Here is a 25105-nt window from a genome sequence, read left to right on the forward strand (position 1 = left end):
GTCGTGATATGTTGCTAGACGTCACTCACGATCTACGAGAATTAATAATTAATGGGATTTAATTATTTAATATAAGAAAGGCGTTTCTTATGACTCTCGTTGCCATATAGATGTGAACCTAGTTAGTCACACACAATAGGGTGTGCAACCGATTGAGTTTACGAGAGATCGATTTCATATAGATACTAGCATATCTCGGAAATTAATCTAAGATGAAAAACAAGTATAAATTAGGGACTAATTTGTAAGAGTTATAAATTAGTAGGCACCTAATTGTATTTTATCCAAGTTAATATGATGATGTCACGATGATGTCATGTGATGATGTCACGATGATGTCATGTGATGATGTCACGATGATGTCATGTGATTATGTCACGATGATGTCATGTGATGATGTCACGATGATGTCATACGATGATGTCACGTGATGATGTCATGTATGTCTCTGTGTGTGACACCTAGCATCCGACGTGTCAGAAGGTGGCAACACCTATGCTTGATGTGTGACACCTAGCATATGATGTGTCAGATGGTGGCAACACCTATGCTTGGTGTGTGACACCTAGCATGTGAGGTGTCGAATGGTGGCAACACCTTTGCTTGGCATGTGACACCTAGCATGTGAGGTGTTGCATTCTTAAGCAAAGCTCTACCCTATAAATAGAGGTTGCCTTTGATCATTCTAAAAACACCACACTTAAGAGAGCATATTTGAAGGAGTTCAAGTAGTCATCAATCACAGAAAAGCTTGGAGAAAGTTTTTCATACATCCCAGCAAAGACGTAATCGAGGCGAGAGTTTGAGCTTAGGGTTGCTCGGCAAGAGAAACTCTTGCAGATTACTTCAAGGCGAGGATTCAATCGGACGCATACTCGTGTGGACGAGCTTGAGGTCGCCGTACTATCGGGACTACAAGAATCGTTGGAGAATCGACATAGGTATTCTTCTTACGATTTCTAGATGCGTGCTTTAATTACTAGATGATACGACGATCCATTTGTTATTGATATGATCAATTTCTGGATCCGAATTGTTGGAATTCCAATTTCGAATTGAAATATACGATTCGGACCCTCACGTCCCGCTGCGCCAACAGTGGTATCAGAGCAAAGGATAATGTGCATGGAGATGCAACACATGGAGATGTGTCGATTATCCGATTCTAGGGAACTCTCACTCATGATCGTGTGACGAAGTGAGGCTCTCCACCCTAGAGCGTATGAGATGCGTGCTTTGATAGGTACATATGGATGTCACCCTATGAGATAGGATCGAGTCCATATTGGTCCACAACCTCACTATTGGCTGGGAGCCAACAGTGGTATCGGAGCCACCGTATCAGCAAGTATTAAAGCTTTACGATTGAATGCATGTATTAATAATCATGGACTTAGGAATTATTAATTGGCATGTAATTTATAATTCCGAGAGCTTAGGTCTTGTTTGCAAAAACGAGCAAACAATATTGTGACATTAATTACATTTGATTAAATTCTGTCTAGGAGATTGGTACTTAAGTGGTCCGCTCGTGACCCTCCAATCTATCCTGGGAATTTTTCTAATGTGATTATTTAACACAATACGTGACTCGCTTGTGCATTATGTTGTCGTCAACAAAACATGCGGAACAAATAATAGTTTGCTCATTCTTTTGTGGCTAAAGAATGAGACCTAGGACGTCCATGATCATACATGTGTGATTGCATGATTCATTTTAGCTTTAATATGTATAAGATGCATGCTAAAATGTGTTGTGGGCTTAGTGAGACCGGAATAACTTAATTCCCTAAGAAATCTTCCTAAAAGTAAAAAGATTAAGTTTATATTGATTAATCATTAAATTGATTTATTAATGGCTCTCCATTGGAGCAATAAACTAACACGCTTTGAGTTATCATCTTGTCGGCTATGGATACATAGGGGTGAGATGATATCGTCAAGAGATGTTGTCGAGTTTATTGTTAAGCATGCGATGTTGCGGGTGTAGTCGATATAATATACGGCGAGAAAGGCAATTAGGCGTACCTGAGTCGTATATTATTCAAATCGATACATCTTAGTTGATTCAATGGGTTAAACTTAACTAATGTGGAAACCCAAGAATAGCATTAAGTACTTGAGGGTGAAAGCATTAGGAGCCGGAAATGATTGAACCTCATATGAGATATGATGAACAAGTAGTTGTTCACTTATATATCATTTTGATCCCAAGAATTGCATTAAGTACTTGAGGGAAAGATAAATGAGTATAAGAATTCAATCACCCGCTTGAATCTTTTTCCAACAAAGATTCACGTTTCCTATTTTGGAAGTGTAGGATTCGAAAAAGATAGTGGGAGGCCATTTTGATAAAGACCAAATCATTATGGTTTAAATATACAAAATAACACGAATACTAATTAGAGATCTTTGCTATCTAAGGGATAATAAGATTAAATAGAATTCTTTAAAGTGACATTCACGATAGTAATCCGCTAGTGGTTTAAAATCATTTTTGTTTGATTAAGATATTTAGATGCCTCTAAGGCTATTGCGAAAAAGAAATGCACATCGGTTAACAAAGAAAAATGTTTTCATTTGTTAAGATGTAGGACAATATAAGTCATTGCCGGAAATATTTGGAATATTTGAAAGGCGATTCGGTCAATAAAAGAAAGTGTTTCTTTTGTCAAACCGAAAGACATAGAAATGGAAATTGCATTAAGTATTGTGAATACTTAAAGGGCAATGACTGGAGGAACAACTCCATCAAGAACATGTGTCTATCTCATGTTCCAATGTCAATTGCTCATTTAAAAGCTTGGGTATTGAATACCGATGCTCATTCTCACATTTGTTTATCTTTTATGGATTTAATAAAAGTGAGAAAGAAAGGAAAAATATGAAGTAATCTTAAATCTCGGGAATGACGCAAGCGTTGTGACAAGAGCTATAGGTTCAACTTCAATTTTCTTAAATAAACATAAGTTGTACTTGAACAAGATTTTTGTACTTACCCAATATACATAGGAATATCATGTCCGAATTTGTATGACAAATTTGGTAGTTGATTTTCTATTTACAAAGGATGTTTGTAGTATTATGTTTGATAATACGGAGTTGGGTATGGATGTACAAAATGTTCTTTATGACTTGAATAAAGATGTTTAATGCAAAAGATGTTTTGAAAATTAATACCATAAGTTATCAAACTTTTAAACAACTTTGGTACTTATGATTAGGGCATATTGCAAAAGATAGACATAACAAGTCAGATAGGATGGGAATCTTGAGCAATCAAGATTTTGCATCGCTTCCGATTTGTGAGTCGTATCTTAAAGGCAAAATGACCTGGTCATTCTTTGTGGGACAAAGTGGTAGAGCCAAAGCCGTTTAAGAGATCATACATAGTGATGTATATGGTACGTTTAAAGAAACGGACCAAGGTAGATACTTATACTTCATTTTCTACATCGATGATTTATCACGATATAGTTAAGTTTGTCTTATGAAGAACAAACATGAAGATTTTGAAATGTTCAAATGACTTCAAGAATGAAGTAGAAAACCAAATTGGAAAAGGTATTAATACTTTACGATGTGATCGAAAAGGGAAGAATACTTGAGTACAGAATTTGGTATGTTCCTAAAAGGAATGTGGTATTATTTTTCAACTTACTCTTTGGGAACACCATGGTTGAATGGTGCGTCTGTCAAGAAGGACATATCGTACATTGTGGGAAATGATACGATCAATAATGAGCTATATACTGACTTATCCATCTCGTTATAGGGTCAAGCACTTCTTACCGCAAATAAAATTCTAAATTAAATTCCAACTAAATTTGCACCATAGATACCTTATGAGATATGGTATGGAATCAAGTCTTAAGGATGTTAAGATTTGAGTGTTTTCGGAACATATCAGGAAACTGATATCCGATATATTTGGAATCAAAATCAATCATGGAAAGGTTATGTTGGATATCCTAAAGACAGTTTAGGATATTGTTTCTATATTCGAACCGAACAAACAATCGTTGTTTAACGGTGGTAGTCTTTCTTAATAAAGCGTTTATTCAAGAGGGACACTAAGAAAGGAATATAGAATTAGATGAGGAGTCATCTAGTTACCAACAAAATAATGAATCAATGAAGATTGATCAAACCCACTAAAAGCCGGAGTTAGTAAAAGATGTATCTACATTAACATCTCGAAGATCAAGTAGAGTATCTCGTCAACCAGAGAGATATGGTTTTCCCACATGATAAACAAAAGTCGTTTAGTCATGGAGAAAAAGATCAAATGTTGATCCCTCTACTTATTTGGAAACTATATATGATATAGATTCTGAAAAAAAAAATGGTTTGAAGCAATAAAATCTGAAATGGATTCCATTTATAGTAACCAAATTTTGGGAGCTAGTCGATCCATCCGAAGGTATTATACCGATAAGGATTAAATGGATCTTCATGTGTAAAATTTGTACTAATGGAAAGGTGGCGACCTTTAAAGCTAGGCTTGTTGCAAAAGATTTTTGCTAGAGGCAAGAAGTTGTATTGTGAATACACTTTCTCGCTGGTAGCCATGCTTAAGTCCATCCAGATTCTTCTTGCCATAGCTACATATGTAGATTCTATGGTTGGACATGTTGATGTAAGAACCATATTCCTTAATAGTTAAATTAAGGAGTATATCTATATGGAACAAGCCGAGGATTTTGAATCCGAAGAAGGTTCTGAGGCGTGTAAGCTAAAATGATCCCTAATGGATGGAAACAAAGCTTCGAGATTCGTCTTCTTGATAAAGTCGTAAGGAGTTACGAATTTATTAAAAACGATGATAAACCCAATGTTTACAAGAAGGTTAGTGGGAGCAGACTCACTTTTGTGATCTTGTATGTAGATAACTTATTACTAATAAATAATAATATCGGAATGTTAACTTTTGTAAAACTTTGGTTTATCTAATACGTACTCCATCAAAGACCACGAAGAGGTAGCCTAAATTCTCAGTATTAGACTCTATATAGATAGATCTAAGAGAATAATTGGTTTCTCCTAAAGGCTCTTCTTAGAAAAGATATTGAAGTAATTCAATATGGAAGTTCTAAGAGAGGATTGATACTAGTTAGGCATAAAATAAATCTTTCAAAGGGAGTGTCTTCCGAAACTTCTGAAGAAAGAAACAATCTAGCAAAGATACCATAAGCTTCGGCAATTGGTAGTGTGAGGTATGTGTTGCCACATACAAAGCTAGAAATTGTCTATGCGGTTAGTGGGACTAATCGGTTTTAATCCAATCTATGTTGAGAACATTGGATGGATGTTAAAGGTATCTTTAAGTACTTTTATAGAACTAAAGATATGGTATTAACAAATGGAGAACGAGATTTTTAAGTAGACCGTTTTACAGATTTTGATTAATAATCAGATATGGATAATAGAGAGTCTATCTCCAGATTCATATTTATCTATAATGAAGGAGTAGTGAGCTAGAAGTGTTCTAAGCAAGAATCAACTCCATATTCCATTATAGAAGTCGAGTATATTATGGCATGAGATGTTGTAATAGAAGGTGTTTGGATAAAATAGTTCTTAATAGAACTAAGTACGGTTTCTTCCATTAAGTCGACAGTTCCTCTTTTCTGCGACCACAATGGTGCTACTGCCATAGCAAAGGAAACTGGGTCTCACAACTTATCCGAACATAAGGAAAGGCATTATCATATTATCTAAAGAAATTGTTGGAAAGAGAAAATTGTTTCTCTAAAAGATAGCATCAGCCGATAACACGGCTGACCCACTGACAAAGCCCATGACTTAGAGTCATTAAGGTTTACATGACATAGAGTCATTAAGATTTACATCTTGTAAAGATGGGGCTTAGATATAGTTGCCAATGGCACTAGTGCAAGTGGGAGATTGTTAGTAGTATGTGCCCTAGGGCCATTTGATCATGTATATTTGTAGAACTAATCCCAATGGCAAAGATATATATGTTCTAATTGAACTAAGTGTCTCATCAACTAAGTGTTCATTTATTACGTATTGTCCTTATCACATTGTGATAGAATCTATTCTTAAGGTGTTAAGAATATGAGTTACAGATTTTATTATACATGTGATCTAAATAACAGTTCATGATCGATGGGGTCCTACGAATAAGGGCATCGTATTATCCCGGAAAGATTGTCACCTCTGTTTATTCTCCTGATTAGTAAGGAGTTACTAATTATAGGAAGTAGTGAGTCTCATACTACTTGATGGAGATCAGGATAAACATGTGGACACTCAAGATGTTGAGTGGGTCGAACAAGTGACGCTAGATGACTTATACATGGTATTTCATCAAAGTCAATTTAATGTCATCTAGTTCATAATTGTACATATGTCCTTTGACTTGCGGTGACACTATCTTGTATATAGGTGATTAGAGTTTGATACTCCTTATCCCTAGATCTTTCATGAGCTAGGGTCGCGGGATGTGTTGGCTCTAGTTAGTTGTATATAGAGATAGGGGTTTAACCAAGAGAGGATTTATCACTCCGGATGAACGGAGAAAAGATTCTATGCTATCTCAAATTGTTCTTGATGGATGATAAAACCTGCGCGGGTGTATATGACTTACTTAGAAAGTTGTTTCTAGTGGAAGTCATATTTATCAAGAATAAGAACTGAGATGAGGTCATATGATTAAGACAAACAGTGTTTGACTTAACCGTGACACTAGTCGAGATCGGAATCTTAGATGAAGGGAATTTTGAGTGTACGGTAATTATGAACATTGGTTCATAAAGAATGCATCGAAACATTCATATCTATTTGGGGGTCGTGATATGTTGCTAGACGTCACTCACGATCTACGAGAATTAATAATTAATGGGATTTAATTATTTAATATAAGAAAGGCGTTTCTTATGACTCTCGTTGCCATATAGATGTGAACCTAGTTAGTCACACACAATAGGGTGTGCAACCGATTGAGTTTACGAGAGATCGATTTCATATAGATACTAGCATATCTCGGAAATTAATCTAAGATGAAAAACAAGTATAAATTAGGGACTAATTTGTAAGATTTATAAATTAGTAGGCACCTAATTGTATTTTATCCAAGTTAATATGATGATGTCACGATGATGTCATGTGATGATGTCACGATGATGTCATGTGATGATGTCACGATGATGTCATGTGATTATGTCACGATGATGTCATGTGATGATGTCACGATGATGTCATACGATGATGTCACGTGATGATGTCATGTATGTCTCTGTGTGTGACACCTAGCATCCGACGTGTCAGAAGGTGGCAACACCTATGCTTGATGTGTGACACCTAGCATATGATGTGTCAGATGGTGGCAACACCTATGCTTGGTGTGTGACACCTAGCATGTGAGGTGTCGAATGGTGGCAACACCTTTGCTTGGCATGTGACACCTAGCATGTGAGGTGTTGCATTCTTAAGCAAAGCTCTACCCTATAAATAGAGGTTGCCTTTGATCATTCTAAAAACACCACACTTAAGAGAGCATATTTGAAGGAGTTCAAGTAGTCATCAATCACAGAAAAGCTTGGAGAAAGTTTTTCATACATCCCAGCAAAGACGTAATCGAGGCGAGAGTTTGAGCTTAGGGTTGTTCGGCAAGAGAAACTCTTGCAGATTACTTCAAGGCGAGGATTCAATCGGACGCATACTCGTGTGGACGAGCTTGAGGTCGCCGTACTATCGGGACTACAAGAATCGTTGGAGAATCGACATAGGTATTCTTCTTACGATTTCTAGATGCGTGCTTTAATTACTAGATGATACGACGATCCATTTGTTATTGATATGATCAATTTCTGGATCCGAATTGTTGGAATTCCAATTTCGAATTGAAATATACGATTCGGACCCTCACGTCCCGCTGCGCCAACAGTTTTATCCATTTAGCGATTGAACCCAACCATTTACAAGTGTTATGAAACAAATTCAAACGTTTCACCTATTAGCGATTTAAGCCTAACATTTACAAACATTACGAAACAAAACTAAATGTTTCACCTTTTTAGCTATTTAAGCCAAAAGTTTACAAACGTTACGAAACAAACCAAGCGTTTAAAACGTTACGAAACAAACGTTATGAAACAAATCCAAACGTTTACAAATGTAACGAAACAAAACCAAACTTTTCACCTTTTTAACGATTTAAGCTAAACGTTTACAAACGTTACGAAACAAAACCAAACGTTTCACCTTTTTAGCGATTTAAGCAAAACGTTTACAAACTCTATGAAATAAATCCAAATGTTTCACCTTATTTGCGATGTAAGCCAAACGTTTACAAACGTTATGAAATAAATCCAACTGTTTCACCTTTTTAGCAATTTAAGCGAAACGTTACGAAACAAATCCAAGTGTTTTACATTTTTAGCAAATTAAGCCAAACGTTTACAAATGTCACGAATAAAATCCAAACATTTTGCCTTCTTAGGAATTTAAGCCAAACGTTTACAATGGTTATGAAACAAATCCAAATGTTCACCTTTTTAGCAATTTAAGCCAAAGGTTTACAAACGCTACAAAACAAATCCAAGCGTTTCACCTTTTTAGCAATTTAAGCCAAACGTTTACAAACATTAAGAAACAAATCCAAATGTTTCACCTTTTTAGCAATTTAAGCCAAACATTTACAAACGTTATAAAACAAATCCAAGCGTTTCACCTTTTTAGCAATTTAAGCCAAACGTTACGAAACAAATCCAAGCGTTTCACCTTTTTAGCAATTTAAGCCAAACGTTACGAAACAAATCCAAGCGTTTCACCTTTTTAGCAATTTAAGCCAAACGTTTACAAACGTTACAAAACAAATCCAAATGTTTCACATTTTTAGCGATTTAAGCCGAACGTTTACAAACGTTACGAAACAAAACCAAACGTTTCACCTTTTTAGTTATTTTAGCCAAACGTTTACAAACGTTTCCCCATTTTAGCGATTTACGCCAAACGTTTAAAATGTTACGAAACAAATCAAAACGTTTCACCTTTTTTGCGATTTAAGCCAAAACGTTTACAAACGTTTTGAAACAAATCCAAACGTTTCACTTTTTTTTTGTGATTGAAGCCAAATATTTACAAATGTCACTAAACAAATCAAAACGTTTGCAAACATTACGAAACAAAGCCAAGAGTTTCATCGTTTTAGCAATTTAAGCCAAACGTTTACAAACGTAACGAAACAAATCCAAGCGATTCATCTTTTTAGCAATATATGCCAAACGTTTACAAACTTTACAATACAAATCCATGCGTTTCACCTTTTTAGCAATTGAAGCCAAACGTTTACAAACGTTACGAAACAAATCCAAACATTTCACTTTTTTAGCAATTTAAGCCAAACGTTTACAAACGGTACGAAACAAATCCAAACGTTTACAAAAATCCATACAATTCACCTTTTTTGCGATTTAAGCCAAACGTTTACAAACGTTACGAACAAATCCAAACATTTCACCTTTTTAGCAATTTAAGCCAAACGTTTACAAACGTTACGGAACAAAACCAAACGTTTCACATTTTTAGTGATTTAAGTCAAACGTTTTACAAACATTATGAAACAAATCTAAATGTTTCACATTTTTAGCGATTTAAGCCAAATTTTACAAACGTTAAAAAACAAATCGAATCCAAACGTTTCCCCATTTTAGCGATTTAAGCCAAACGTTTTGTTTCGTAACGTTTGTAAACGTTTGGCTTAAATTTCTAGAAACGTTTGGATTTGCTTCGTAACGTTTTAAGCGTTTGGCTTTTAAACGTTTGGCTTAAATCGCTAAAATGTGGAATCGTTTGGATTTGTTTTGTAACGTTTGTAAACGTTTGGCTTAAATCGCTAAAAATGTGAAATGTTTGGATTTGTTTCGTAACGTTTGTAAACATTTGGCTTAAATCGCTAAAAATGTGAAATGTTTGGATTTGTCTGGTAACGTTTGTAAACGTTTGGCTTAAATCGCTAAAAAGGTGAAACGCTTGGATTTATTTCGTAACGTTTGTAAATATTTGGCTTAAATCGCTAAAAAGGTGAAACATTTGGTTTTATTTTGTAACGTTTGTAAATGTTTGGCTTATATCGCTAAAAATGTGAAACATTTGGATTGGTTTCGTAACATTTGTAATCGTTTGGCTTAAATCGTTAAAATGGGGAAATTTTTGGATTTGTTTCTTAACGTTTTGTAAACGTTTGGTTTAAATCGCTCAAAATGTGAAACATTTGGATTTGTTTTGTAACGTTTATAAATGTTTGGCTGAAATCGCTAAAAAGGTCAAACTTTTGGTTTTGTTTCATAACGTTTGGCTTAAATCGCTAAAAAGTTGAAACGTTTGGATTTGTTTCGTAATGTTTTTAAACGTTTGGCTTAAATCGCTAAAAAGGCGAAACGTTTGGATTTGTTTTGTAACGTTTGTAAACGTTTGGCTTTAATCGCTAAAAGGAGAAACGTTTTTATTTGTTTTCTAACGTTTATAAACGGTTGGCTTAAATTGCTAATAAGCTGAAACGCTTGGATTTTTTTCGTAATGATTGTAAACGTTTAGTTTTGTTTCGTAACGTTTGTAAAACGTTTGGCTTAAATCGCTAAAAATGTGAAACGTTTGGATTTGTTTCGTAACGTTTTAGACGTTTGGTTTTATTCCGTAACGTTTGTAAACGTTTGGCTTAAACTGCTAAAAATGTGAAACATTTGGATTTGTTTTGTAACGTTTATAAACGTTTGGCTTAAATCACTAAAAAGGTGAAACGTTTGGTTTTATTTCGTAATGTTTGTAGACGTTTGGCATAAATCTCTAAAAAGGTGAACTGTTTGGATTTGTTTCGTAACGTTTGTAAACGTTTGGCTTAAATCGCTAAAAAGGTGAAACGTTTGGATTTGTTCCTAACATTTGTAAACGTTTGGCTTAAATCGCTAAAAAGGTGAAACGTTTGGATTTATTTTGTAACGTTTGGCTTAAATCGCTACAAAAGGTGAAACATTTGGATTTGTTTCGTAACGTTTGTAAACGTATGGCTTAAATTGCTAAAAAGGTGAAACACTTAGATTTGTTTCGTAACGTTTGTAAACGTTTGTCTTAAATCGCTATAAAGGTGAATTGTTTGGTTTTGTTTCATAACGTTTGTAAACGTTTGGATTAAATTGCTAAAAAGTTGAAACGCTGGGATTTATTTTGTAACATTTAAACGTTTGGATTTGTTTCGTAACATTTGTAAACGTTTCGCTTAAATTGCTAAAAAGGTGAAACGTTTGGTTTTGTTTCGTAAAGTTTGTAAATGTTCGGTTTGAATGGCTAAAAAGGTTAAATGTTTGGCTTAAATCGCTAAAAGAGTGACATTTTTGGATTTGTTTCGTAAAGTTTGTAAACGTTCGGATTAAATTCCTAAAAAGGTGAAACGTTAGGATTTGTTTCATAACGTTTCTAAACGTTTGGCTTAAATTGCTAAAACCAGGAAACGTTGGATTTGTTTCGTAACGTTTGTAAAAGTTTGGCTTAATAAAGGTGAAACGTTTGGATTTGTTTCGTAACGTTTGTAAACGTTTGGCTTAAACTGCTCAAAAGGTGAAACGCTTGGATTTGTAAACGTTTGGCTTAATTTGCTTAAAAGGTGAAACCCTTGGATTTGTTTCTTAACGTTTGTAAACGTTTGGCTTAAATTGCTAAAAACGTGAAACGTTTAGATATGTTTCGCAATGTTTGTAAATGTTTGGCTTCAATTGCTAAAAAGGTTAAATATTTGGATTTGTTTCGTAAAATTTGTAAACGTTTGGCTTAAATCGCTAAAAAGGTGAAACGTTTGGATTTGTTTCGTAACGTTTGTAAACGTTTGGCTTAAATCGCTAAAAATGTGAAATGTTTCGTTTTGTAAGGTTATAAACAAAACCAAACGTTTAAAACCTTACAAAACAAATCCAAATGTTTCACCTTTTTTGCGATTTAAGCCGTAACGTTTATAATCGTTTGGCTTCAATCGCTAAAAAGGGGAAACGTTTGGATTTATTTCACAACGTTTGTAAACGTGTGGCTTAAATTGAAAGGTGTGGATTTGTTTCGTAACATTTGTAAACGTTTGGTTTAAATCGCTAAAAAGGTGAAACGTTTGGATTTGTTTCTTAACGTTTGTAAACGTATGGCTTAAATCGCTAAAAAGGTGAAATGTTTGGATTTGTTTCGTAACGTTTGTAAACGATTGGCTTAAATTGCTAAAAAGGTGAAACGTTTGGATTTGTTTGGTAACCTTTGTAAACGTGTGGCATTAATTGCTAAAAACGTAAAATGTTTGGATTTATTTCGTAACGTTTGTAAACGTGTGGCTTAAATTGATAAAAAGGTGAAATATTTGGATTTGATCCGTAATGTTTGTAAACATTTGGCGATTGAATCCAAACGTTTACAAACGTTACGAAACAAATCCAAACATTTTACGTTTTTAGCAATTAATGCCACACGTTTACAAAGGTTACCAAACAAATCCAAACGTTTCACCTTTTTAGCAATTTAAGCCAATCGTTTACAAACGTTACGAAACCAATCCAAACATTTCACCTTTTTAGCGATTTAAGCGAAATGTTTACAAACGTTACAAAACAAATACAAACATTTCCCATTTTCAGCGATTTAAGCAGAACGTTTTCAAACGTTACGATACAAAACCAAACGTTTAAAACTTTACGAAACAAATCCAAACATTTCACCTTTTTAGAAATTTAACCCAAACGTTTACAAACGTAACGAAACAAATCCAAGCATTTCACTTTTTTAGCAATTTAAGCCAAACGTTTACGAAAGTTACAAAATTTCAAACGTTTCACCTTTTTAACGATTTAAGCCAAACGTTAACAACCGTTATGAAACAAATCCAAACGTTTCCCATTTTTATCGATTTAAGCCAACGTTACGAAACAAATCCAAACGTTTCACCTTTTTAGCAATTTAAGCCAAACGTTTACAAACATTACGAAACAAATCCAAATGTTTCCCCTTTTTAGCGATTTAAGACAAACGTTTACAAACGTTACAAAACAAAACCAAACGTTTAAAACGTTACGAAACAAATCCAGACATTTCACATTTTTAACGATTTAAGCCAAACCCTTACAAATGTTAGGAAACAAAATGAAGCGTTTCACCTATTCAGAAAATTAAGCCAAACGTTTACAAATGTTACGAAACAAATCCAACCGTTTCACCTTTTTAGCAATTTAAGCTAAACATTTACAAACGTTCCAAAACAAATTCAAGTGTTTCCCCTTTGTTGTAATTTAAGCCAAACGTTTACAAACCTTACGAAACAAATCCAAGCATTTCTCCTTTTTAGGAATTTAAGACAAACGTTTACAAACGTTACGAAACAAATCTAAATGTTTCATCTTTTTAGCGATTTAAGCCGCACGTTTACAAACGTTACGAAACAAAACCAAATATTTAACCTTTTTAGCAATTTAAGCCAAACGTTTACAAACGTTACGAAATAAATCCAAACATTTTCCCATTTTAGCAATTTAAGGCAAACGTAAAAAAACGTTATTAAACAAATCCAAACATTTCACCTTTTTAGCGATTTATACCAAATGTTTACAAAGGTTATAAAACAAATCCAAATGTTTCACCTTTTTAGTAATTTAAGCCAAACATTTACAAACTTTACGAAACAAATCCAAGTGTTTCACCTTTTTAGCAATTTATGCCAAAAGTTTACAAACGTTATCAAACAAATCCAAGCATTTCACCTTTTTAGCAATTTATTCAAAACGTTTACAAACGTTACGAAACAAATCCAAGTGCTTCACCTTTTTAGCAATTTAAGCCAAACTTTTACAAATGTTACGAAACAAATCCAAACGTTTCACTTTTTTAGCGATTTAAGCCAAATGTTTACAAACGTTACAAAACGAATCCAAACGTTTCACCTTTTTAGCGATTTAAGCCGAACGTTTACAAACGTTACGAAACAAATCCAAATGTTTCACATTTTTAGCGATTTAACCCGAACGTTTACAAACTTTACGAACTAAATCCAAGCGTTTTAACTTTTTAGAAATTTAAGCCGAACTTTAACAAACGTTACGAAACAAATCCAAGTGTTTCACCTTTTAAGAAATTTAAACCAAACAAATAAAACGTTACGAAAAAATCCAAACATTTCACCTTTTTAGCGATTTATGCCGAACTTTTACAAACGTTACGAAGTAAATCCAAACGTTTCACCTTTTTAGCGATTTATGCCCAAAGTTTACAAACGTTATGAAACAAATGCAAACGTTTCACCTTTATAGCGATTGAAGCCAAACTTTTACAAACGTTATGAAACAAATCCAAACGTTTTACCTTTTTAGCAATTTAAGCCAAACGTTTACAAAGGTCACGAAACAAATCCAAACGTTTCACCTTTTTAGCAATTTAAGCCTAACGTTTACAAAATTTACTAAACAAATCCAAACGTTTCACTTTATTAGCGATTTAAGCCAACGTTTACAAACATTACGAAACAAAGCCAAACGTTTAAAACGTTACGAAACAAATCCAAATGTTTCACCTTTTTAGCAATTTAAGCCAAACGTTTACAAACGTTACGAAACAAATCAAAGCGTTTCACCTTTTTAGCAATTTAAGCCAAACGTTTACAAACGTTACAAAATTTCAAACGTTTCACCTTTTTAGTGATTTAAGCCAAACGTTTACTAACGTTACGAAACAAATCCAAACGTTTCCCCTTTTTAGCGATTTAAGCAAACGTTTACAAACGTTACGAAACAAATCCAAACGTTTCACCTTTTTAGCAATTTAAGCCAAACGTTTACAAACATTACGAAACGAATCCAAATGTTTCACCTTTTTAGCGATTTAAGCAAAACGTTTGCAAACGTTACGAAACAAATCCAAACGTTTAAAACGTTACGAATCAAATCCAAACAGTTTACATTTTTAGCGAATTAAGCAAAACCTTTACAAACGTTACGAAACAAAATCAAGCATTTCACCTTGTTAGCAATTTAAGCCAAATGTTTACAAATGTTACGAAACAAATCCAAGCGTTTCACCTCTTTAGCAATTTAAGCCAAACGTTTACAAACGTTCCGAAACAAATCAAGGCGTTTCACCTTTTTAGTAATTTAAGCCAAATGTTTACTAACGTTAAGAAACAAGCGTTTCGCCTTTTTAACTATATAAGCCAAACGTTTACAAACGGATTACCTTTTTAGCGATTTAAGCCGAACGTTTACAAACGTTACGAATTAAAACCAAATGTTTCACCTTTTTAGCGATTTAAGTCGAACGTTTACAAACGTTACGAAACAAATCCAAACGTGTCATATTTTTAGCGATTTAAGCCGAACGTTTACAAAAGTTTCGAAACAAATCCAAGCGTTTCAACTTTTTAACAATTTAAGCCAAACATTACGAAATAAATCCAAGCGTTTCACCTTTTTAGAAATTTAAACCAAACGTTTAAAACGTTACGAAATAAATCCAAACGTTTCACCTTTTTAGCGATTTAAGCCAAACGTTTACAAACGTTACAAAACAAATCCAAACGTTTCACCTTTTTAGTGATTTAAGCCGAACGTTTACAAACGTTGCGAAATAAAACCAAACGTTTCACCTTTTTTGCGATTTAAGCTGAACGTTTTGAAACGTTTCACCTTTTTAACGATTTAAGCCAAACGTTTACATACGTTACGAAACAAATCCAAACGTTTCCCCTTTTTAGCTATTTAAGCCAAACGTTTACAAAGGCTACGAAACAAATCCAAACCTGTCACCTTTTTAGCAATTTAAGCAAAACGTTTACAAACGTTACGAAACAAATCCAAACGTTTCACCTTTTTAGCGATTTAAGCCAAACGTTTACAAAGGTTATGAAACAAAACCAAACGTTTCAACTTTTTAGCTATTTAAGCCAAACGTTTACAAAGGTTACGTAACAAATCCAAATGTGTCACCTTTTTAGCAATTTAAGCCAAACGTTTACAAATGTTACGAAACAAATCCAAACGTTTCACCTTTTAAGGGATCTAAGCCAAACATTTACAAACGTTACCAAAAAAATACAAACGTTCCATATTTGTAGCTATTTAAACTGAACGTTTACAAACGTTACGAAACAAAACCAAACGTTTGAAACGTTACGAAACAAATCCAAACGTTTCACCTTTTTTAGCAATTTAAGACAAATGTTACGAAACAAATCCAAGCGTTTTAATTTTTTAGCTATTTAAGCCAAACGTTTACAACAGTTACGAAACAAATCCAAGCGTTTCACCTTTTTAGCAATTTAAGCCAAACATTTACAAATGTTACGAAACAAATCCAAACGTTTCACCTTTTTAGCAATTGAAGCCGAACGTTTAGAAACGTTACGAAATAAAACCAAACTGTCACGACCAATTTGCATGAATCGCGACCGGCGCTAGGGTATGGGTAATGTAGTACCGAAACCCGTAGCTAGCCTTTCATTTAACATATAAACACATAAACCTGCAGAAAACCAATGCTCGGGGGCAACCGAGACTTCAGCCTAAAACTAGCAGTTATAATATTCAACAGTTAATATAACATGCTTATTCAATTCCGAGTCTAAAATAGATTCATCATAAATCAATGTCAATAATACAGCATGCCAGAGCAATATAACCAGTCGAACCAATCCGACAAAATATATAATAATAATAAGGACGTCTAGTTACTACTGCGGTCTAAGAATAAAACAGTTTCACAGTTTTACTAAAATAAATGGAACCTCCGAGGAAAAATAAATGCGGAGATCACCAGACTCTCTCAGATCATAACCCTGGGGAAAATTGGGAAAACAACGGGGTCAGATATACTGAGATGAGTTCATACCACTATTTACATTTATTAAGTGGAAAACCTTTAAAACGATTAAAACATTTAATAACAATATTACGGATAATAGTTGGAACCCTAATCCACAATTCTAAATAATAAACATAATCCAATAGGTCTGGTCCCGAGAGCTGAGCTACACCGAGTTACCACTGACCACACTTATACCAGAGTCCCGAGAGCTGAGCTACACCGAGTTACTCTACTTGGTCCCGAGAGCTATGCTCACACCGAGTTACCACATTACCATAAATACCTTTCCCAGATCATTACCGGTGCGCACGCAGTCCTAATGATACCCATTAGGTAGCATGTTCCAACTAGAAGCCATAATATAAAAACAGTTCGAAATATACGTACAGTATATATTTAATATTAAAATAACAATTTACTTAATAAAGCGGTAAATAGTAAATACAAACTCACTGCTTGCTAATCCACGTGAATACCGGCAAGCAACTAATCCTTATTTGCCTCTGGAGCACGAACAACAGACGGGTCTAGACAAATAAAATAATTATTAAAAATAGACCCTAACTCTAGAGAGCACTAGACACCACATAGAACTAGCACAAGTAACACGTCGGAATAACACAATCCAAAGCACACACAAATAATACCCATTAGGTAAATAAAGCCCAATTAATATAAGTCTACTGAGTTCCTGCTTAAAATCCAATTTATAAATATTATTTAATAACTTTAAATAATAAATAATTTCCAAATAGTGGGTTAGCCGAGTTATCACAAACTACCAAGCTAACCTCACTTGTCGGGTGACCCAAGTCTAACCCGATTCAAAACGTTTATCAAATATAAACCCAAGTTTATATTTATAAAATAAATTAACAAAATAATAATCCATTTTAAAAACGGAACTCAATAACTTCAATTCTAAGTAACCCAAGTTACAAACCAAAAACTTAATCATTTTAAGTTAATAAAAGTTTAGGGACTAAATTGCACTTTAGCCAATTAGGGACTAAATTGTACTTTAGCCAAATTGATATCCGAGATCAAATTAATTGCTTTTGTTTATAATTAAAAACAAAATATAAAGTTACTAACCAAAAACTTAGTTAAATAAGTTTTTAAAACATTTAGGGGCTAAATTGTAATTTAGCCAATTTATTCCAATTCGAAGTTCGAAGTTAATTATAATTACCCGAGTAATTATATTAGCTTAATTATAAATACCCATCGTTTTAAATATATTACTGATAACCATATCTAAATTCGAAAGTTATTATTAAACAAATTCTATGGTAAAACTCAAGGAATTCATTAGCTTTAGTTAAAATAAATTGATAACCTTTATGGCTATTTAGCCATCACCATCATTTCAAAACAAAAATATGAAACCCGCCACACCTCATGAACAACACGCAGAAACTCCATTTTTTTAACCTACTGCACCTAAATCAAGACTTCAATCTATAAGATTTTAATCCATTAAACATCATTCTTTACCATTCAATCCATATTACTAATCCTAACTTAATAATAACTCAAGATCACAAAATACGTATCAATGGTAGTCGAAAGAAGGAATACGTTCATGGAGCCGAGATTTAGTTCCATAGACCCATCACCGAAACAAACGTTTTAAATCAACAACAACTAACATTCCATAAGATTTAGAACCATGAATCAAGTAAAATGATATCCACATAGAAGAAAACCATTCGGCAGTAACATATAGCTCAAGAACAGTTAAGGCAAAACAGAAAACGGAAACCGTACGGCGATTGAAACGAGATCGATTACGTACCGTTTAGCAAAACCGAGATAGGGAAACGTAGGTACGTGAGTCTAGAACGTCTGAGATCAAACGGTTTTGATTTCGACCTAGAAACGAATGAGAACGACTCAAATTACGTAATGCCGTTTCAAGGCAGAAATCTGAAATTGAGGAATTATAAAACTAACCGGAACAGCAGAGTTTGGATGATGGTTTCGGCTTCGTTTCTCAGCGAATGGACAAGAGGAAAACGGCTAGGGTTTGTTTGCAGCGTGATGAAGGTTTTCTGTTTAGAAGTCGACTTAAAATAACGCAAGGAAACGGGCCGTAAACGAGATCGAAAAGGGCTGGGCGAAGGGGTCCTATGGGATGAGTGTTTCCCGAACGGGAATGGCCTTTCAGGCCATGATTCCCGTTCGGGAATGCCTGGTCTCGAACGAGACCAGGCCCAAAAATGAGATTCCCGTTCGAGAATTTCAATTCTCGAACGGGAATGGTCCAATTCTATTTTTTTTTCTTTTTTTAAAAATATAAAAAAAACAAATGGTTGAACTACAAATCAAATCATTCACGAACCAACACGAACCCGTCCATAACTTCAATTTACTTCGAAACGATCGGAAAAACAATTGTCGGAAACACACTGAAATTTACGGGGTATTACATTCTCCCCAACTAATTAAAAATTCGTCCTCGAATTTAACACGATAAGAAGTTCACACCAGAACAACACGTAACACAAGTAAAAATCATAATAGTCACAGAAACCAAGATTTTGTACCTCACGGAAATAGAAAAGGATAGCGATTCCGCATATCCGACTCGGTCTCCCAAGTACACTCCTCTACAGAATGATTGTGCCAGAGAACTTTGACCATCGGAATCTCCTTGTTCCGCAATTTACGCACCTGGGTATCAACAATCTCAACTGGTTGTTCCTCATAGGACAGCTCCTGGTCAATCTCAACACTCTGAGGCACAATCACGTGCGAAGGATCAGAAATGCACTTTCTCAACATAGAAACGTGAAACACAGGATGTACTAACGACATGTCTGGCGGTAGAACCAGACGATAAGCCACAGCTCCAATCCTCTCCGAAATCTCATAAGGACCAATATACCTCGGTGCCAATTTCCCCTTGACACCAAAACGAACCATGCCCTTCATAGGCGAAACCCGAAGAAACACGAAATCACCAACATGAAACTCAATGTCTTTCCTCTTCGGATCAGCATAACTCTTATGCCGACTAAAAGCAGTCTCTAGCCTCCGTTTGATCAACGGTACCTTCTCTGAGGTAATCTGAATAATCTCCGCTCCCGAGAGTTTACGCTCTCCGACCTCCTCCCAACAGATAGGAGATCTACACTTGCGCCCGTACAAAGCCTCATACGGCGCCATCTCGATACTCGCGTGGTAACTGTTGTTATAAGAAAACTCAATCAACGGCAAATGAGTATCCCAGCTACCCCGAAAATCAAGAACACACATCCTGAGCATGTCCTCCAACGTCTGAATAGTCCTCTCAGACTGACCGTCAGTCTGAGGATGGAAAGCTGTACTGAAATCCAACCGAGAACCCAAGGATTCCTGTAACGCTTTCCAGAACCTCGAAGTAAACACAGAACCTCTGTCTGAAACAATAGAAACCGGTACACCATGCACACTGACAATCCTGTCGATGTACAACTGAGCCAACCTCGAAGCGGTATACGAAAACTTAATCGGAAGGAAATGAGCTGACTTGGTCATACGGTCAACTATAACCCAGATGGAATCGTACCCCTGTCGAGTACGTGGTAAACCAACCACAAAATCCATAGCAATCCGCTCCCACTTCCACTCTGGAATAGGTAGTGGTTGCAAATAACCGAAAGGTCTCTGATGCTCCAGCTTCACCTGCTGGCACGTCAGACACTTAGAAACATACTCAGCGACATCCTTCTTCATCCCGCTCCACCAATAGGTACCCTTTAGATCATGGTACATCTTAGTAGAACCCGGATGAACACTATAAGCAGACTTGTGCGCTTCTTCCAGAATCTGGTCTCTCAAACCATCTGAATCCGGAACACACAATCTCGAACCATGTCTCAGAACTCCATCCACAAAAGTAAACTCAGAATTACTGTCATGCTGAACCTCCTCAATAATCCGCTTCAACTGTGGATCCTCAGCTTGTACAGCTTTGATCCGATCAATCAAAACAGGTTGCACTTGCAACTGTGCTAACAAACAACCAGCCAGAGAAATCTGCAAACCATAGCCCGAAGCTATCAAACTGTGCCACTCTCTAACCATGGGTCTACGCCCAATCTCAGAAATATGAGCCAAGCTGCCCGAAGACTTGCGACTCAACGCATCGGCTACCACATTAGCCTTACCAGGATGGTACTGAATAGTACAGTCGTAGTCTTTCAGCAACTCTAACCACCTCCTCTGTCTCAAGTTCAACTCTCTCTGATCAAAGATATATTTCAGACTCTTATGATCAGTGAAAATCTCACAAGTAGCACCATACAAATAATGTCTCCAGATTTTCAGCGCAAAAACCACAGCTGCCAACTCTAAATCATGAGTAGGGTAATTCACCTCATGCTTCTTCAACTGTCTGGAAGCATAGGCAATCACCTGTCCATGTTGCATCAGAACGCAACCCAAACCAATCCGAGACGCATCACAATACACTGTGAAACCATCAATGCCAGAAGGCAATGCCAAAACCGGGGCTGTAGTCAAAATCTCCTTGAGCTTCTCAAAGCTCGCCTCGCACTTGTCAGTCTACTCAAATTTGACACCCTTCTGTGTCAGTTTAGTCAAAGGTGCAGATATTCTGGAGAAATCTTGCACGAACCGACGATAGTAGCCAGCTAAACCCAGAAAACTTCTGATCTCGGTAACTGACTTTGGCCTTTGCCAATCCATGACCGCCTCAATCTTCTTCGGATCAACTTTGATCCCATCTTTCGACACCATGTGTCCTAGAAAGGTAACCTGCTCCAGCCAAAACTCACACTTTGAGAACTTAGCATACAACTGATGCTCTCGCAAGGTCTATAATATGGTCCTCAAGTGATAAGCATGCTCCTCCTCACTCCGAGAATAGATCAAAATGTCATCAATGAAAACGATAACGAATTGATCAAAAAACGGCTTGAACACTCTGTTCATCATATCCATGAACACTGCTGGTGCGTTAGTCAGACCAAAGGACATAACCAGAAACTCAAAATGTCCATAGCGTGTCCGAAAAGCAGTCTTGGGCACATCTACGTCACGGATCCGAAGCTGATGATACCCAGACCTCAAATCGATCTTAGAGAAGCACTTCGCACCTTGCAACTGATCGAACAAGTCATCGATGCGAGGAAGAGGATATCTGTTCTTTACGGTTTCCTTATTCAACTGTCTGTAGTCAATACACAGTCGAAAGGAACCATCCTTCTTCTTTACAAACAGAACACGAGCACCCCACGGAGAAGTACTCGGTCTGATGAATCCACTATCCAGCAACTCTTGTAACTGATCCTTCAACTCCTTCAGCTCTGCAGGAGCCATCCGATACGGCGGTATCGAAATAGGATTTGTTCCAGGAACAATATCTATGCAGAACTCGATATCTCGATCAGGCGGTAATCCAGGCAATTCCTCTGGAAAGACATCAGTGAACTCATTCACTATCGGAACACTATGCATATCACCACTACTAGTCTCTAAATCACGAACCACAGCAAGAAAACCTTGGCAACCATTGCCTAACATCCGCTTCGCCTTGATGGCGGAAATCAGATTCTTAGGTGTCTCTGCCTTTTCTCCCTGAAAGGAAAAAGGTAGATCACCTGGAATCCTGAACTCGACTGACTTCCCTCGACAGTCAATAGAAGCATAATGGCGTGACAACCAGTCCATCCCCAAGATAACATCAAAAGAAAGAACGTCAAGTACAATCAAATCAGCACATAATTCTCTACCCTGAATAACCACTGGACACGAAGGATAAACAACGTCCACTACTACACCTTCAGACATAGGTGTAGACACAGCTAGAGGTTCACTCAAAACAGATGGTGCCATACCCAATTTCCCAGCAAAACATGTAGATACAAACGAATGGGTTGCACCCGCATCAAATAACACTAAAGCATCTATAAAAGAAATCGGAATGGTACCTTGCACCACAGCATTTGATGCACGCGCATCCTGAGGAGTAAGTGCGAACACTCTGGCCTGACCCTGCGGCTGCTGCTGCGAACTCTGTCCAGTACCATAACCGTTGGAACCTCTACCGCCGTTACCACGGCCACCAAAACCTCTACCACCAGAACCACGGCCCCGCTGGCCACCAAAAGATGCTGCAGGTTGAGAGTACCCTACGGACTGTGTAAACGCAGGTCTCTGCTGCTGATAAGATGACTGCACCACACTGGAGTTAGACGTCTGCTGTCCAGATGTCGGACACTCCCTTGAGAAATGACCCGGCTGGCTACAAGTGAAACAACCTCCAGGAGCTAACTGGCACTGACCATAATGCCTACGTCTGCAATTCTGGCAGAACGGAATGTTCGATCCACCACTGTACCCGCGTCCTGAACCACGGTTGCTCCCACTGCTACTGGAACTGTACGGAGCACTCCTGGCACTATGCCTCCCTTTGTTGTGAGTCCGTCGACTCCCCCTGTTGGCCTGAGAAGAGCCACTATAGAAATTCCCACTACTATGCTGTACTGGGGCCTGCTGCCCCCCACTAGGAAGATCACTCTTTCCCTTTTGATTCTGGAAAGGGTCAGAGATCGTTCCAAACTGAACCATCGAATTCTCCATCTGTCGCGCACTATCCACTAACCGGGCAAACTCCATGTTTGTCCCTATCAGCAAAGGGAGAAACTCCGAGCCTAAACCCCTAATATAACGGTCGTTCACTCGCTCTTGATCACCCTGTAGATCTGTAGCAAACCGCCCCAAACGTACAAACTCAGTAGTGTAGTCTGTCACCGATCTATCCCCCTTCTTCAAAGTTAGCAGCTTTTCTGTGAAACTCTCAGTAACAGAGAAGGGTAGATAGTATCCTCTGAACCTGATCACAAAATCAGCCCAAGACAAAGTATCCATAACTGGATTGATGTTATCGCGATACCAGTCCTTAGCTGGACCCTTCAGCGACATCTCCACAAGCATCACTGATTGACGATCAGAAGCTTGAATCCTCTGACTGTTGTACTCAAATTCCTCAAAAAAGTCAAGAGCATCCCCAGTACTATCAAAAGAAGTCGGATTCAACTTCAAGTAGATCATCACCAACTCTCTGTCCGTTGGAATGTGACCGACACCAGCAAGTCCACCAACACCAGCTACAACACCAGCCTGAGGTTGTTGTTGCTGCGCTAGCTGACCCAGTACAGTACACTGATTTTGCAGAAGAGCCTGGTTGTTCTGCATCTCGACAATCCCAGCTAAGAAGGTAGTGAAGTCGAATGCTTGCATGTTTGGTGCTTGTTGCACCTCTGGTGCCTGATGCACATTCGGTGCCTGAACACCTGCTGCACCACGTCCTCTAGCTCCACCTCTACCAGCACCAGCTCCTCTGCCTCTACCAGCACCTCTACCTCTGCCGGCACCTCCACCTCGACCACGTCCAGCATTAGCCTGAACTGGTGGTACGTTCTGATCGACTTCCATGGAAATCGCATCATCAGCCACAGCTTCTTGCTCTGCCGCAGCACGAGCACGAGTACGAACAACATTGTCCATATCCTAAGAATTGAACAAAGCAATATAAATAACACATAATTCATACCCAAGTATGAAACAAAACAATTAATAATTAGGATTTCCCGAGAAATCAACAGCAATAAAATACACACCCAAGTGAAATAGCATTAACAATTAACAGCATCAAATCAACAAATAACGACTGACTCGACGCAATCCTATTGGTATAGGCAGAATGTTATAAAATCAAAAGATGGCGTTTTTAAAGACATGACAGAATCCTATATCCGCAGTAGTTCCTAAGACACAACGATACTTAACAGAGTAAACACATAGCAAGCAATGGCCTTGGTTTGAAACCAAAGCTCTGATACCAAGTTTGTCACGACCCATTTTCATGAATCGCGACCGGCGCTAGGGTATGGGTAATGTAGTACCGAAACCCGTAGCTAGCCTTTCATTTAACATATAAACACATAAACCTGCAGAAAACCAATGCTCGGGGGCAACCGAGACTTCAGCCTAAAACTAGGAGTTATAATATTCAACGGTTAATATAACATGCTTATTCAATTCCGAGTCTAAAATAGATTCATCATAAATCAATGTCAATAATACAGCATGCCAGAGCAATATAACCAGTCGAACCAATCCGACAAAATATATAATAATAATAAGGACGTCTAGTTACTACTGCGGTCTAAGAATAAAACAGTTTCACAGTTTTACTAAAATAAATGGAACCTCCGAGGAAAAATAAATGCGGAGATCACCAGACTCTCTCAGA

This window comes from Mercurialis annua, linkage group LG5 (assembly GCF_937616625.2).
Source record: "Mercurialis annua linkage group LG5, ddMerAnnu1.2, whole genome shotgun sequence".
In the NCBI taxonomy this organism is placed as follows: Eukaryota; Viridiplantae; Streptophyta; class Magnoliopsida; order Malpighiales; family Euphorbiaceae; genus Mercurialis; species Mercurialis annua.